General features: G+C 42.6%; 1 long non-coding RNA gene across 8 annotated transcripts; it reads left to right on the top strand.

Annotated features, from left to right (window-relative positions):
- The first annotated feature begins 7924 nt into the window (after positions 1–7924).
- On the top strand, positions 7925–12624 carry LOC135189193 (uncharacterized). 8 transcript variants are annotated; one of them, XR_010307959.1, is made up of 4 exons: positions 7925–8046; positions 8967–10780; positions 12092–12248; positions 12547–12624. It is a non-coding gene; the product is annotated as an uncharacterized LOC135189193 (long non-coding RNA). The 8 variants fall into 8 exon arrangements; XR_010307957.1 differs by having other exon boundaries at positions 11901–12248; XR_010307956.1 differs by having other exon boundaries at positions 10890–12248.
- The last annotated feature ends 251 nt before the right edge of the window (positions 12625–12875 follow it).

The following is a 12875-nucleotide window of genomic DNA, read 5'->3' as shown; positions in this document are numbered from 1 at the left end:
GATAGAGTGTGTGTTCCTTGTGGCCATCCCAATCCTAACCCTTGCCCCTGTTCCTTGACTCAGAGCTGGTGCCTAGGGTCGTGTAAATGTTGCATTTTACAACGAAGGGACACTACCTCCCCTTTATTTGAAATCTACCTGTTGTTTGACAAAACTGGAGGTCAGTGCACTTTGGAATGGGAGGGTGTGCACACCAAGGAAGGTGTGGTTGGGCTTGTAAGGGTGTCTGGTGACACACTCAGGTCTTGAGCTGTGCAAGTCTGATAACTGTGAAGCTTTGCCAAGGCAGACAGGAGTGCCAGTAGCACAAACTGACACTGTTCTTGGTATATGGAAGTGGTGGTGTGATGTGCTTTGGCTAGCCACTGAAGTTTCCTTTCCATATCATGGGACCTGACGGCACAAGACTCTGGAGGTATAGAAGTACAAGTCTGACTATGTTCCAAACCAGGATATAGGTGGACATTTGCTTTTTCTTAAGGAAATCTGTGGGGGACAAGCAGGTGTCATCACCTTGTTGTTTTGAGACTTTATTGTGCAAGTTGCAATTGTTGCTTTTTAAGGTGTTTTCCTTGCATACAAGCTAATGCATCCAAGTTAGAAACTGATTTCATCTCTGAGAAGCTTTTGTTCAGCTTTTCAATAGAGGTGACAGCTTCAAGAGAAAAATGGCTTTCATACTAAGGCAAGAACTGGTCTAGTGTTTTTTTTCCCTCTTCCATAACTGAATCAGGATATGGAATTATTGATCATGAGAATGCAAAATTGAATTTATTTGTTTTAAATAAGATAAAAAATGATATAAGATGTTCCTTAAATGGCTGTGTTGCTAGGGTTGGTTGGTTACTTCTGAGATATCCTTCAGAGGGATGGTCCATCAGAAGCAGGGAGAGATACCATTACAAATGATGTGGTCACCTATGCTGTACCTTTAAATGTAAATAGATGTGACCTTGAGTTATGTCATTCTCATCTGAACTGCAGTGACATCAACATCGAAGTTGGTGTCTGTGATACTGTTTGCTGTTGGTCTTTCCAGGCAGAGCCCTTTTGCTGGTTTGAGAGGGATTTTGATTGGCTCCATTTGAACACATGCTGGTGCTGCAGTTGTGAACTGGTTGTGGCAATTAATGAGGCAAGAATTATAAAATAGTTATTTTCATTTCTGGAAAGCCCTGCCCACAACTATATACAAAGTAGTTAATTTTTGTGTTATTACTTTGTTTGGGAGAATCTTCACAAGGATGTTTATTGGCAGTATAGTAAGTTAGAAAAATTGGAAAAGGTTTGGCCACAAAAATGGCTTTGCCCCACTTACAAATGAAAGGCAGCCCAGAGCCATAGGGAACATCTGTGCTATTCACAGCAGTGGAGTAGGAATGTTGAGATGCTCCCTTGACTCCTTTGTGGCAGCATCTGGAACTGCGAATTGTAATCCAGTAGTGGATCAGTGCGGCACAGAATTCAATGCGAGTGAACCTGCCAAAGTCCAAAATGACTATACACAGCTTCCACAGGTATGCAGGGAACAGACAGGCTGCACCGTGGTGTTCCCACAAACAGTGGCAGTTTATGGCAGAGGCAGGTCCCTGCAGCAGGAAGTCAGGATGTGGCAGGGCTTCCGAGGCATATGAGCCCCTAGGCTTAGCCAAAGTCATGGGTACAAAAACAGTAGAGGGCAGTTTGACCAATACAGGTTGTCCCACTTGAATCTGGGACAAGGGTGTGTCCTTGGTCCCTCTTGACACGTGTTCATCATCCACTATTTGCTCAGCTGGGCAAAAGGCCTTAATCTTGGGGCTTCCTTAGCTTCCTCAACGATTATTAACTGTGAAGACTGCAAGTCCCAGCCACCTTTAGAGACATTTGAGTGTTTTCTGATCAGACCATTTGTCCTCTCAACAATTCCATTTGCCCGAGGGTAATATGGGGTATGGAACACCCATTTCACACCTCCACTGCATGCCCAGTCTTGCACTGAGGTTCCAGTGAAGTGTGATCCATTATTGCTCTGGATGCACTCGAGTATTGGCAGGATACTGAACCAGTGTTTGAGGATCTCAATTGTTTGAGCTCCTGAAGCAGCACTGGTGGCAGTGGCCATGGTTAAGCCAGAGACCGCTTCTATGCCAATCAGTATATATTTTTTCCCATGTGATGGCTTGAGGGGTCCTACATAATCCACTTGCCAGGTATTCCAGAAATTTTCATTCTGATGTATATGTTGGGCTGGTGCAAGGTTTGGGTGGTTGGCTTCAGCCTCATCTGGCATTGAGGACAGGCTGAAATGATGGTCTTACATGCTGACAGGGAGACTGGCCATCCACGAGACCTGCACTCGTAGCAGAGATCAGCTTTGCCTGAGTGGCTCCTTTTAAGGTGTAGCCATTCAGCTAATCTCTCCCTGTCTTTCTCCCCACTGCTCACAACACAGATATGTGCTAGGTGATCAACCTGCTGGTTCCATTTTGCATCAGGGGTTTCTTTCTTCGAGTGTCCTTTGACCCATCCCACTTTGATGGGTCTTAACTGGCTCACGTCCATCATTCTCTGCCAATCTGCAGCTCTCCAAACTTTGGTGGCGCCAGTTTCCCACTGATTTTTTTCCCATTGGCAAATCCACTCTGTAGCTCCTTTAAAGGTGGCATTAGAGTCTGTGCAGATGGCTTTGGCACCATTTTCCACAGCCAGCATGAGGGCCTGCAGTTCACATACATGTGCACTGCCTTCACCCCCTTCAGTGGCAGTCCTGCTGGTGCTGATCTCCAGGGCTTCTGCTTTGTAGTTGTCTCGGTTCTAATTTAAATTCTCAGAGACTCAAATATATTTGATAGAACCAAATAACAATTTATAGAGTGTGCTTCCCTCTTCCCCCTTCTTTCCCAAAGGAAAGGAATTAGATGTAGAGAGAGGAAAGGTAAGCACACCCAAATAAATAATCTCACTCCCATTTGGAAGTTAAAAGAAGAAAAGTTTAACAATAAATTAAAAAGGTATCTGAGGTAGGGAAGTTACAAAGGTACAGAGAAGGGAAAACAAGATGCAAAATGTGTAAATACAACCAGATTATTTGATGGCAATGGGTTCATCTGCCTCATGCTTGATGGCCACGTGGTAAGACAAAGAGAACCAGGAACAGGATGGTGATGCTGGTAAGCAGGGAGGCAGGGAGCACAGAAGGAGAGAACAGGAAGTCCCCCTGCTTTTATGGACCTTTAGACAGGAAGGGGCAGTGAGCTAACCATCACCTGTTAGTGTTCAGACCCACCCCTGGGGAGGGGTCAAGACCACCTAGGGTCAGGTTCAAGGTCACTCCCTCTGGAGGGTTAACCCTGTTCAGTAGTGCCACTGTGATCCCACTCTCTGAGAGGAGGCATCGGTGAACCACACTCCCTCAGTGTCAGAGTCTGTGGTCACCTCTGGAGCTACCTCTAAGGGAGATTGCTTGTAGGGCTGTCCCATTAAAGCTGTATCCAGATTTACTGGTTGCTGGAGCTTGGACACCTTTGCTGGACCTTCTCTTAGAGGCACGAGCTGTGCAATTCCCTCTTAAGTAGGCATACCACTTCCTTACTGTGGCCTTTTGGACTGTCCCCTCTGGTGGGAGATTCTCCCTTGAGATTCTCCCCCGTGTCAATTAAGAACTTCACGTCAGTTCTGCTGGGTGTAGTTGGGGTTAGGATAAAAGGCTCATCACCCGACCATTGGCAGACATTAACAAAGCGGTGACAGAGGCCTGAGGCAGCCACTGCCTCATCCAGTTTTTGCCTTCTGCTGGGGAGGTAAGAAAGAGTTAACTCCCTGAGAAGCGGCAGAAGCCTCTGGGGGTGGGGGGGGACTGCACTCCTGGGCTTGTCTCAGCTACCAGTGTACCTACGTTTATCTTTTAAAGACAATACCGTAGCCTTTATCTTCCAATCAGGCAAGTCCTTTAGAACAATTTCAGGTATCCCCAGCAATACCGATTGTTTGTATCAACTATTTCTCAGGACTGCTTTAAATTGCCCCTCTTTTTTGCTCCCCATCCCTAATCGGTCCGCACCATGGGCTGCTAGGAGTCTCTCACGGCACGGAGCCGTTTGCCTTTCGGCACTGCCGTGCCTCTGTCGTTACGGAAGCCGGCATGGCGCCTTTCATCAGAGCTTAGCCACTGTGGGGTGAAAGCCGAACTGAAGTCCGTGGGTGTTTCAATCCATCCAGAGCTCAGCCCGCATGGTGTCGTGCTCTTACAGACCCTTTAGCGATTTGCAGCTTTTCTCAGTGGCTTTTCCAATTGTTTCTATATTCGCTGAGGCGATGACTTGCATACCTGCAGCCATCCCTTCAGGACAGGGGGGAGCCGCTCCGGCTCGGCTGGGCCGGTTAAGGGGCCATCTTATTGTCCCTTATTACCTGCAGGCAAGCAAGCCTGTAAAGAGCACTGCTCAGCTCAGGGAGGCTGTTGACTTCTAACTCAGTTGGTTCCCCTCTGTAGGCTGATCAAAAACTACTTCCCCAAAACGCTATCCGCGCTGTCAGGCTGCGTGAATCCTCAGGTTCCCAGGTCAGGAATACATCATCCCCCCAGGCATGAGCTGCTTGGTTAGAGTCCAGAAGCACTTTGTCCTCGCCAGCCTGCGATACTCGATAACAAGTACACTGTAACTGAGTCATTTGGCTCCTTCGCCTGTTTGACTTGCAGGTCACTTAGCTGTGCATCCGTATAGCGCCAGCTGACCGCGGTAATGATGCCTTTACCATCCAAAACTTCGGTTCTAGTCACTGGCTGCACGTTTTTCCATCCAATAGTGTCCTCCTCACCACTCTTATCGTCACTTGCTGCGGGTGAGTCTCTCTGTGGTTTGGACTTGGACCTTGTACGTAGCTTATCTTTGCCTTTCTGTGGCATGGAGGCAGACACAACAGGGTCCTCTGTAGCAGCACACGACTCCGTGTTACTGAGGTCATAGACGGAGGCAGAGAGGGAAGTCGCTGAACATGCCTCTGAAGAAGCTACCCCAGACATGGCTTTCTACTCCTCTGAGGTTTTTAGGGCATCTGTATAGGCTTTAAACTGCTTATGCACAGTTCCCCATAGGCCTCGGCTTTGTGCCTTTTCCTCTTTTAATTCCTTTGCCAAGATCTGATTTTTTTCCTCTAATAGGTTTGGTTGTTTTTTTTTTTGTCCTCTGATAGTCGATTTTTCTCCTCATAAATTTCTTAATTTGACCTGTGCCCGGGCCACCACTGAACCCAAGACTACAGCATAATATTCTGCTGTAGATTCATTAATCACAGCGACTGCAGGGTAATTCAGTTGTGCCCTGCTACAAGTTGGTGCTGGGTTTTGCTAGCCTGCTGCTTGCTGTTTGAAGCTGTAGAGGAATCTCTCTCAGGGACTCACTGAAAGAACTTGAGAAAACAATAAACTCAGCCTTTTATAGACACTGTGTCTCTCTAAACCTGGTGGACAGTTCAGACCTGTGGCAGAGGTTTCTAATAAATTAAGAGCATATAAGCTTTGAAGCTCTTCTTTGAAGCTCTCCTGGCAAATCTTTTTCATAACAAATGGTCCTGGCAGTGTCACTTGCCATCTGTTTTCCTGAGTCAGATAACACAAGCTGCATACTTTCTCCCACGTGCAGCCACAAGATGGATCTTGGGCAGTTTTATTTGATGGAACAATTTTTAACCAAAACTGGTCTTTAGTGATAGGGGGAAGCAAAAAATAAATTTTGGATTAAACAAGGGAGCAGTAAACTGCAGCTGCAATAGACATGCACATGCATCAGTGCTAGAAAAAATGATCAAATCAGGCAAGAACAGGATTCATATCTGGCAGATAAAGTCAATTTGTCCACGGAGAGATGCAGCAAGTGAGGAACAGAGTATTGTGACTAAGGTTACCTGGTTAAACTGGAGGAAACTGTTTAACAGTAGACACATAATAAACACTGTGTGATGGTAAATAGGATTTAGTGCCACATGGTTTGAATATTATTTTCTATTTTGAACTGCAGAAGTGAGTTAAACTTGAAGTGATTTTCAGGTTTAGCTTCTCTTACCATCCTTTTATCTGTGCCCTAAATTTAATTAAGCTTCACTACCCTGTAAATTGCAGACTTTGAATGATTACCTCATTAGTTTGCAACTTAATTTTGCATTTCTGTCTATGCCGCCAGCCTGTAGGGGCTTTTTAAAGTTAATTTCTTCCTGACTGTCTGTAATTGTCTATTTTTTTAGTGCATTTCTGTCTAGACTGATAAGTGGTATAAACCAGCATGGTCACAATGGTTTCACTGAGCTATTACGCCTGTTTTCATACCATTTTTTACAGTTCAGGACAAGCTCCAGCAGTCTTTGTTTATTCAAAACTCATATTGCTTCACTGTGTACCTCTGTAGTAACAGTACTACAATTTGACCCAATTGGAGTTTTCTTTTTTCTTAATAATTTCTGTTTGCTTCTCATAGGAAATAATGTCTATAATTCTAGCATAACCGTAGTCTTCACGTTCTGCCTTACACTGTTGTGATCCTATTAATTCCAAGAGGCTCTTAGGAAAATTGCTATATAAAACAGAATTGCTGCTATAATAGTCAAGAACAGATGGTCTGAAAAAACAAGTGAAAAAGCTGGATATTGGGTAGTGCCACGGATCATGTAATACTGTTGTGTAAAGTTCTAGTTGGCAGAAGAAAGCATCTAGAGAGAAAAAAAGCTTTTTCCAGTACAATTAGGTTTTAAACAGAAAGAGAAATAAAAAACCAGCATGTAGTAGTCTGAGTTAAAATAGCTCCCCCTTTTTTGGCCACTTGGAAATGTACTGTGAAAAGGCTAAAACAATGAAACAAATTGACCTTATTGACATGTCTATAATATTAAAAAATATATAACTGAATTTCTGTGCAATTTATGTGTCTTGATCCTGCTTTCACACCTAGATTAGCATACCGTGTCTGTATTCCCCCAAGTACGTAAACTGAAATTAATGTAATAACCTGCTCCATTAAGTCATGTGCAACTGTGTTTCCCAAATCAGTTTGTGTATTGGTATGATTTAAACTTCCCAGAGTTCAAACACCTAACGGAGCCAATACATTAATAATATGCCTTCCCCTCTCCCCCTCTTTGGAAAGAAAGGAATTAGATGTAGAGAGGAAAGGGGTGAAACACCCAAAGAATAGTCTTGCTTTGATTTGGAAGTTAAAAGAAAAGGTTTAACAATAAATAAAAGGTATTTAAGGTAGGGGAGTTACAAAGAGGTATAGGGAAGGGAAAAAAAACACAAAAATATATATACAACCAGACTGATGGCAATGGATGGAGGTAGATTCAGGAAGGGGTTGTCCACCATGTGGTAGGATGGCCACATGGCAAAACAAGGGTGCTACTGGCAAGCAGGGAGGGCAAAGAGAGAGTTCCTATGTTTCTATAGGGGGGTAGACAGGAAGTGGGAGTGGGCTAACCACTTCACCTGGAGTGAGGTTCAGACTACCCCCAGGGAGGAGTCAGGAGGACTTGGGTTCAGGTTCAGACCATCCCCAGGAGTCTTAACTCTTTACAGTTTCTTAAGAAGGAAGAATCTTGTTTTGGTTAGTTTCATGGCTTGAATGAAGCATTTTTACTGCAGGATTAAAATTATTTTCCAAATCTATTTGTCAAGCTTTTGGTGGTACTGTTCTTTTGTTCAGATTGACTTCTTGGGCCTTTCTGTGGAAATAGAGAAACAGGCTGCCAGTATGTAAACTGATTAGAAAGATGATAATAAGAGTTCCCCTGGACACCTCTTTGGAACAGGGAGAAAATTTCCCTGGAACTGATGTCCTCTAGCTCTTCACAGCCCTTAGCAAGATCCTGCAACTGAAGGACAGGCCAAGAAGTGAGCCACTAATGGGGAGAAAGAAGTGCTTTGGCATGAATGATAAGGTGCAGGCAGTTACTGTCTGTCACTTTTCTTTCCTTTTTTCAAATTAGAATGAAGAGGATTTCCTGCAGGAGGGAATGGTGAATAATAAAGCTCTTCCTGTGGATCCTGAGAATGAGGCTTATGAAATGCCTCCAGAGGTAAATCTGTTGAGATGTTTGCTGTGAATGCATGTAGAAGCGCGTAGGAGGCGGCTGTGCGCATGAGTTACGTTAGCATGGCACAAGCTGATGCCGTGATCTGCAAGGGCATTGCATAAACCTGGGCTCTTTGGCCAAGATCTCCCAGAGGTGTAGTGCTGGGAATAAGAAAATTCGTTGCTCTGTTGATAATAAGGAAGTTTGATGTGAAAACATTGTCTGTGTTTCAAAACACTTGTGCCTGGGTTTCTGAGTAATCCTGAGTAATCTTCTTTAGCTTGGTAGGAAATATGGGGAAAACTGCATCTTCATGAATTGTTTTTATAGCATGGCCTTACTGTACTCTTAATGCAATTATTGGAGTGAATTACTAAACACCTGGCATGATGGTAGTCGGGGATGGCAGTTGTACAGTGGCACAGATAATTAGGCTGAAAATGAGAGGTGTAAAACACCATCCAGTAAAACACAAACTTGATTGCTAGCACTTTGAGTATCACTGAAATGACTTTGAGTATCACTGAAATGATGGGGGTTACTCACATACCCTAGCGAAACATACATTAAAATTATATCCTGACTAGCATGAGTACCTGCAGCACCTGAAGTGTTGTGCAGCCGAAAGCGAGGCCTCATCTCTCTAGAAGTGGATTGCCATAGATGGCCATGTGAGTTCTTTGCAATGGCAGCCAAATAATGTGCTGACCACTGTAAACACCTGATTCTCCTGGAAGTACCACAGCTTGTAAGGTGCAGTATCTGGAAGATGTGACAAAATATTGATGAATTAAGATGTGGTCCTGATCACATGAAAATCCATAACACTTTGGCACTGAATCCACTAGAACTAGAAGAAGCAGTGGAAGTCGGATGTGTTTGCCTAAAATACCAGTAGCACTGATTTCTGCTTTCCTCATTAGGAAGAGTATCAAAACTATGAACCTGAAGCATGAAAATATTTTCCTTCCTTTATTATCTTCTGAAATCTACTAACTACTGAAGATGTCCCATCCTGTACAAGTGCTGAGTTCCAATGTGCCCAGTCGTAAACTTTTTTTACAGTTTTTACGGTGTCTTTTGAAGTCTTCCATTAGCAATGATTAGAGTATCTGTGACTGCGTCCACCTCGTTTCAGCATTTCCTTCTTGCTGAAATGAAAACTGATTGGCAGAATCATTGTTGTGCTGTGGATATTGTGGTTTCAAGTCTAAAAGTTAAAAAAGAAAACGTTAAATAAAAACACCTAAGTGTCTACTGCGTATTTCTAACTGTACGTGTTTTGTTGAAACGCTGTCAGTAGTTTGATATTGTTTATGATACAATTTTTATTTGTTTCCTATAACTCTTCTTTCTGTGCAGAGATGACTTATTGTGAGAGGTTTTTTTATATATGTGTATGCATTATACATTAAAAATAATAATTGAGCATGAACTATGCATCTATAAATATTAGCTGTTGGAATTTTATTGGTTTGTGATGTGTTTTATTAATTCATGTCTGTAAATAATGGTGTTCAACTGAAGAAAATAAAATGGAACCCATTAAAAATTAATTCCTAAAATAGTGGTGATTTATAACAACTTCTTTCCTAGAGCCCTTGCTAAAGCATCCAGGCTGCACTGCTTCCTGTCAAAGCACAAAATCAGCAAAAGGAAGCCTTGTCAAGCACAAGAAACATGGTGAAGAGGAATATTTGGGCTGGTACCTCAGAGGGAACAAATTATTGACAAAATAGATTAATTTGTAGTGCTACTAAAGTTTGTTTTAAGGAGAACCCGAGAGTGAATAATACCCTTAATAATGGGCTGCAGCATTAGCAGAAGACTGTGAGGCCTTTGGAAGATGTCCTGTTTCAAGGTTGTTACAATACTGGGCTGTATGTAAGAGTGATGGATTAGATACAGTTAGTTTGTCTTTACAAGTCTTATTTAGCACAAGTTCTGTCTGGTTTTAGAGAGGATCATTTTCATTGTTATGTTGTCTGGATACTTTTCCCTATAGTGAAAAGACTTAATTGTGAGACTTTTACTTCTCTCCTGGTTTTATTTTAGCTCAGGGATGTTGTCTCTAATCTGAATGATACAGTGGGATTTTTGTTTATGGTTCTCTAATCCTGAATGGGATTTTGAGCTTCCCTTACAGTATTTTCAGTGCTCTGGGGTATAGATCTTAAAGCAGGTGAATATCATTGTCTGATCTTTTAAGTAGATAAACTTCAAAAGAAAAAAGACAAAAATTCCTGAGGTGTTGTGCAGCCCAAAGCTAGGTCTCCTCCCTCTAGAAGTGGATTGCCATCGGTGGCCATGTGAGTTCTCTGCAATGGCAGCCAAATAATGTGCTGACCGCTGTAAGCACCTGATTCTCCTGGAAGTACCACAGCTTGTAAGGTGCAGTATCTGGAAGATGTGACAAAATATTGATGAATTAAGATGTGGTCCTGATCACATGAAAATCCATAATACTTTGGCATTGAATCCACTAGAACTAGAACAAGTAGATACTTTTCATCAATAATGAAACTGCTTAATGGAGCCTGAAGTTCTGTGCACTTTTATAGGAATCTTTCATGATAACTTGCAACAACCTTCAAGCAATTTGCAGTCTCCTTCACAGGTGTTGTGTCAGAATACTCTCTTGACATGGACTTCCCTACTGTTAAAATCCATCCTGATGCCTCAGTGAAAGATGTGTTGATTGTGTCCATGGAAATTTAACATCAGATTGGGGCACAATGTAAGATACTGCTTTTATGATTACTAATGTTATCTAAGGATTCTGTTGTTTTAATAGAAGGATTTGTGAAGAAAAGTTCAATGTTATAGTGATTTTTTTTTCTGCTCAGTATGCTAGCAGGAGCTCATCCACCAAAAACATCAGCTGAGAGCAGTCGAATTCCTGATACTTCAGGAAATGGCACTGACAGTAGCAGCCCAAGCAGAATATGTTTGTCTACTGTTTATCCCCTCTACCACGGCCCCACAGATTTTGCCTACTTTGTTGTTTCTGTATTAGCAAATCAAAGTGCACCATTTGGTTGCCCACAAGTAAGTAGTGCACTTCTTAAATAAGGGGTGGGGAGTGGTATGTAATAAAACAAGTAGTAAGAATAAATTAACTTCTGAGACTGGCCTATTGTTTGAGCATGTAGGAGTTAATTATATTCTTTCCTAGGTTAACACCAGCAACAAAGTCAGAGCTTTCAGGTCATTAAAGTGTGCCATAGGTGACCAGTTAAGTCCTTGTGCCTCTTGCAAACATGCCCTCAGATGGCCCCAAAAGTCCATGTGACCCCTGGTTACAGTGGCAGCACAGTGTGCTGCACTGCTCTGGTAATAAGCTGCATTTGAATGAGGCTCCTTGAGGGCTGTCTGGCCATACTTTCCAAGTTAAAGGCCCTTCTGGTTTATGGCCTGAGATGAATACCAACACAGAGACTGCAAATGTCAGAATTACATTGGATGCTAAGGCTGAACTAAATAGATACTGCTCTATTCAGATGTCTTAAAACATCTGCTCTGGGCACTAAAAAATGCTTCTACCATTGTGGTAACTTTTGCTTAAGTATTGCCTGCCAGATAGGAGTATACCTCAGAGACCTCTTTTCCTTAAAAGCCTAGACTTCGGCTCAAACCGAAAGCAATCTTCTGTCCTCACATTATGAGTTAATAATGAGTCTTACCATATCTGTCCTCCAGCGGAAAAAGCACATGTTGCTTTTCTTGTTCTATTTTGACAACTTTAATTGGTGGTCTTGTAATGGTTCCTAATGAGACATGCAGTAACCTTGTTTTTGTTACTGTAAATCATAGTGTTAATACTTCTGTTGCTTGCATTTTATATGATGTCTTTCAAGTTGTGTGTTTGTCTGAGGGATAAGACAGAGAAATGCTTTCTTCCTGCCAAGACTTTCCTACATTCCCTCAAGAAGTTGTAGGCAATGGAAGGTAAATTACAGCATCCCAAATTCAAGGAAAAGTAACATGCCTGCATCTGTTCAGGAGGAATGGATTTTACTCATCCTGGTTTTCATATCTGCCATTCTAGGCTCCATGATTCTTACATGGAAGAATCTGACATAGTACGATCGTCAATAGCAATGAACTCAGAGCAGAGACCTCTGCCTCCAAGAACTAGGAGACTCAAAAATTCAAGGATGGCTATTTAATGGGTGAAATTATTCCAGGAGCACAACAGAAGACAGGTACAGAATGGCTGTCTGTACATATTCATATGATCTTAGTATATCAAGAACTACTTCATTGCTCCAAAGTTTTGATCCAAGGTTCACTGCAATCTATGCAAAGATTCCTACTGTCTCCACTTAGGTGCTTTAGGACACCCATAGCTCCAGTATACATTTGGCCTTTGCACAACAATTACATGGTTTAGTCTGTACTTACATGATGAGTTTCTTTCTTTTTTTTTTAGAGAGAAAACAACTGCAGAAACCTGTTTCTAGACTTTCCTAAAGCACTGACTTTTTTTTTTTTTTTTTTCAGATAGATGGGGCTCAGTGGATGGTGCTCCAGGTCTGTGATCTGTAACTGAGAATAAAGAGAGTCTTCTTGTTGACTTAAGCTGGTGTGAATGATTCCTGTTACCTCTTCTAAGTCTACATAGAACTTGGAGATCATAGAATCATAAAATGTTAGGGGCTGGAAGGGACCTTGAAAGCTCAACCAGTCTGGTCCCCCTGTCAGAGCAGGATCACCTATACCAGATCACACAGGGCCACGTCCAGATGGGCCTTGAATATCTCCAGAGAGGAAGACTCCACAACCCCACTGGGCAGCCTGTTCCAGTGTTCTGTCATCCTCACTGTGAAAAA

This window comes from Pogoniulus pusillus, chromosome 31, assembly GCF_015220805.1.
Source record: "Pogoniulus pusillus isolate bPogPus1 chromosome 31, bPogPus1.pri, whole genome shotgun sequence".
Lineage (NCBI taxonomy): Eukaryota > Metazoa > Chordata > Aves > Piciformes > Lybiidae > Pogoniulus > Pogoniulus pusillus.
This window is presented reverse-complemented; position numbering and strand designations above follow the sequence as displayed.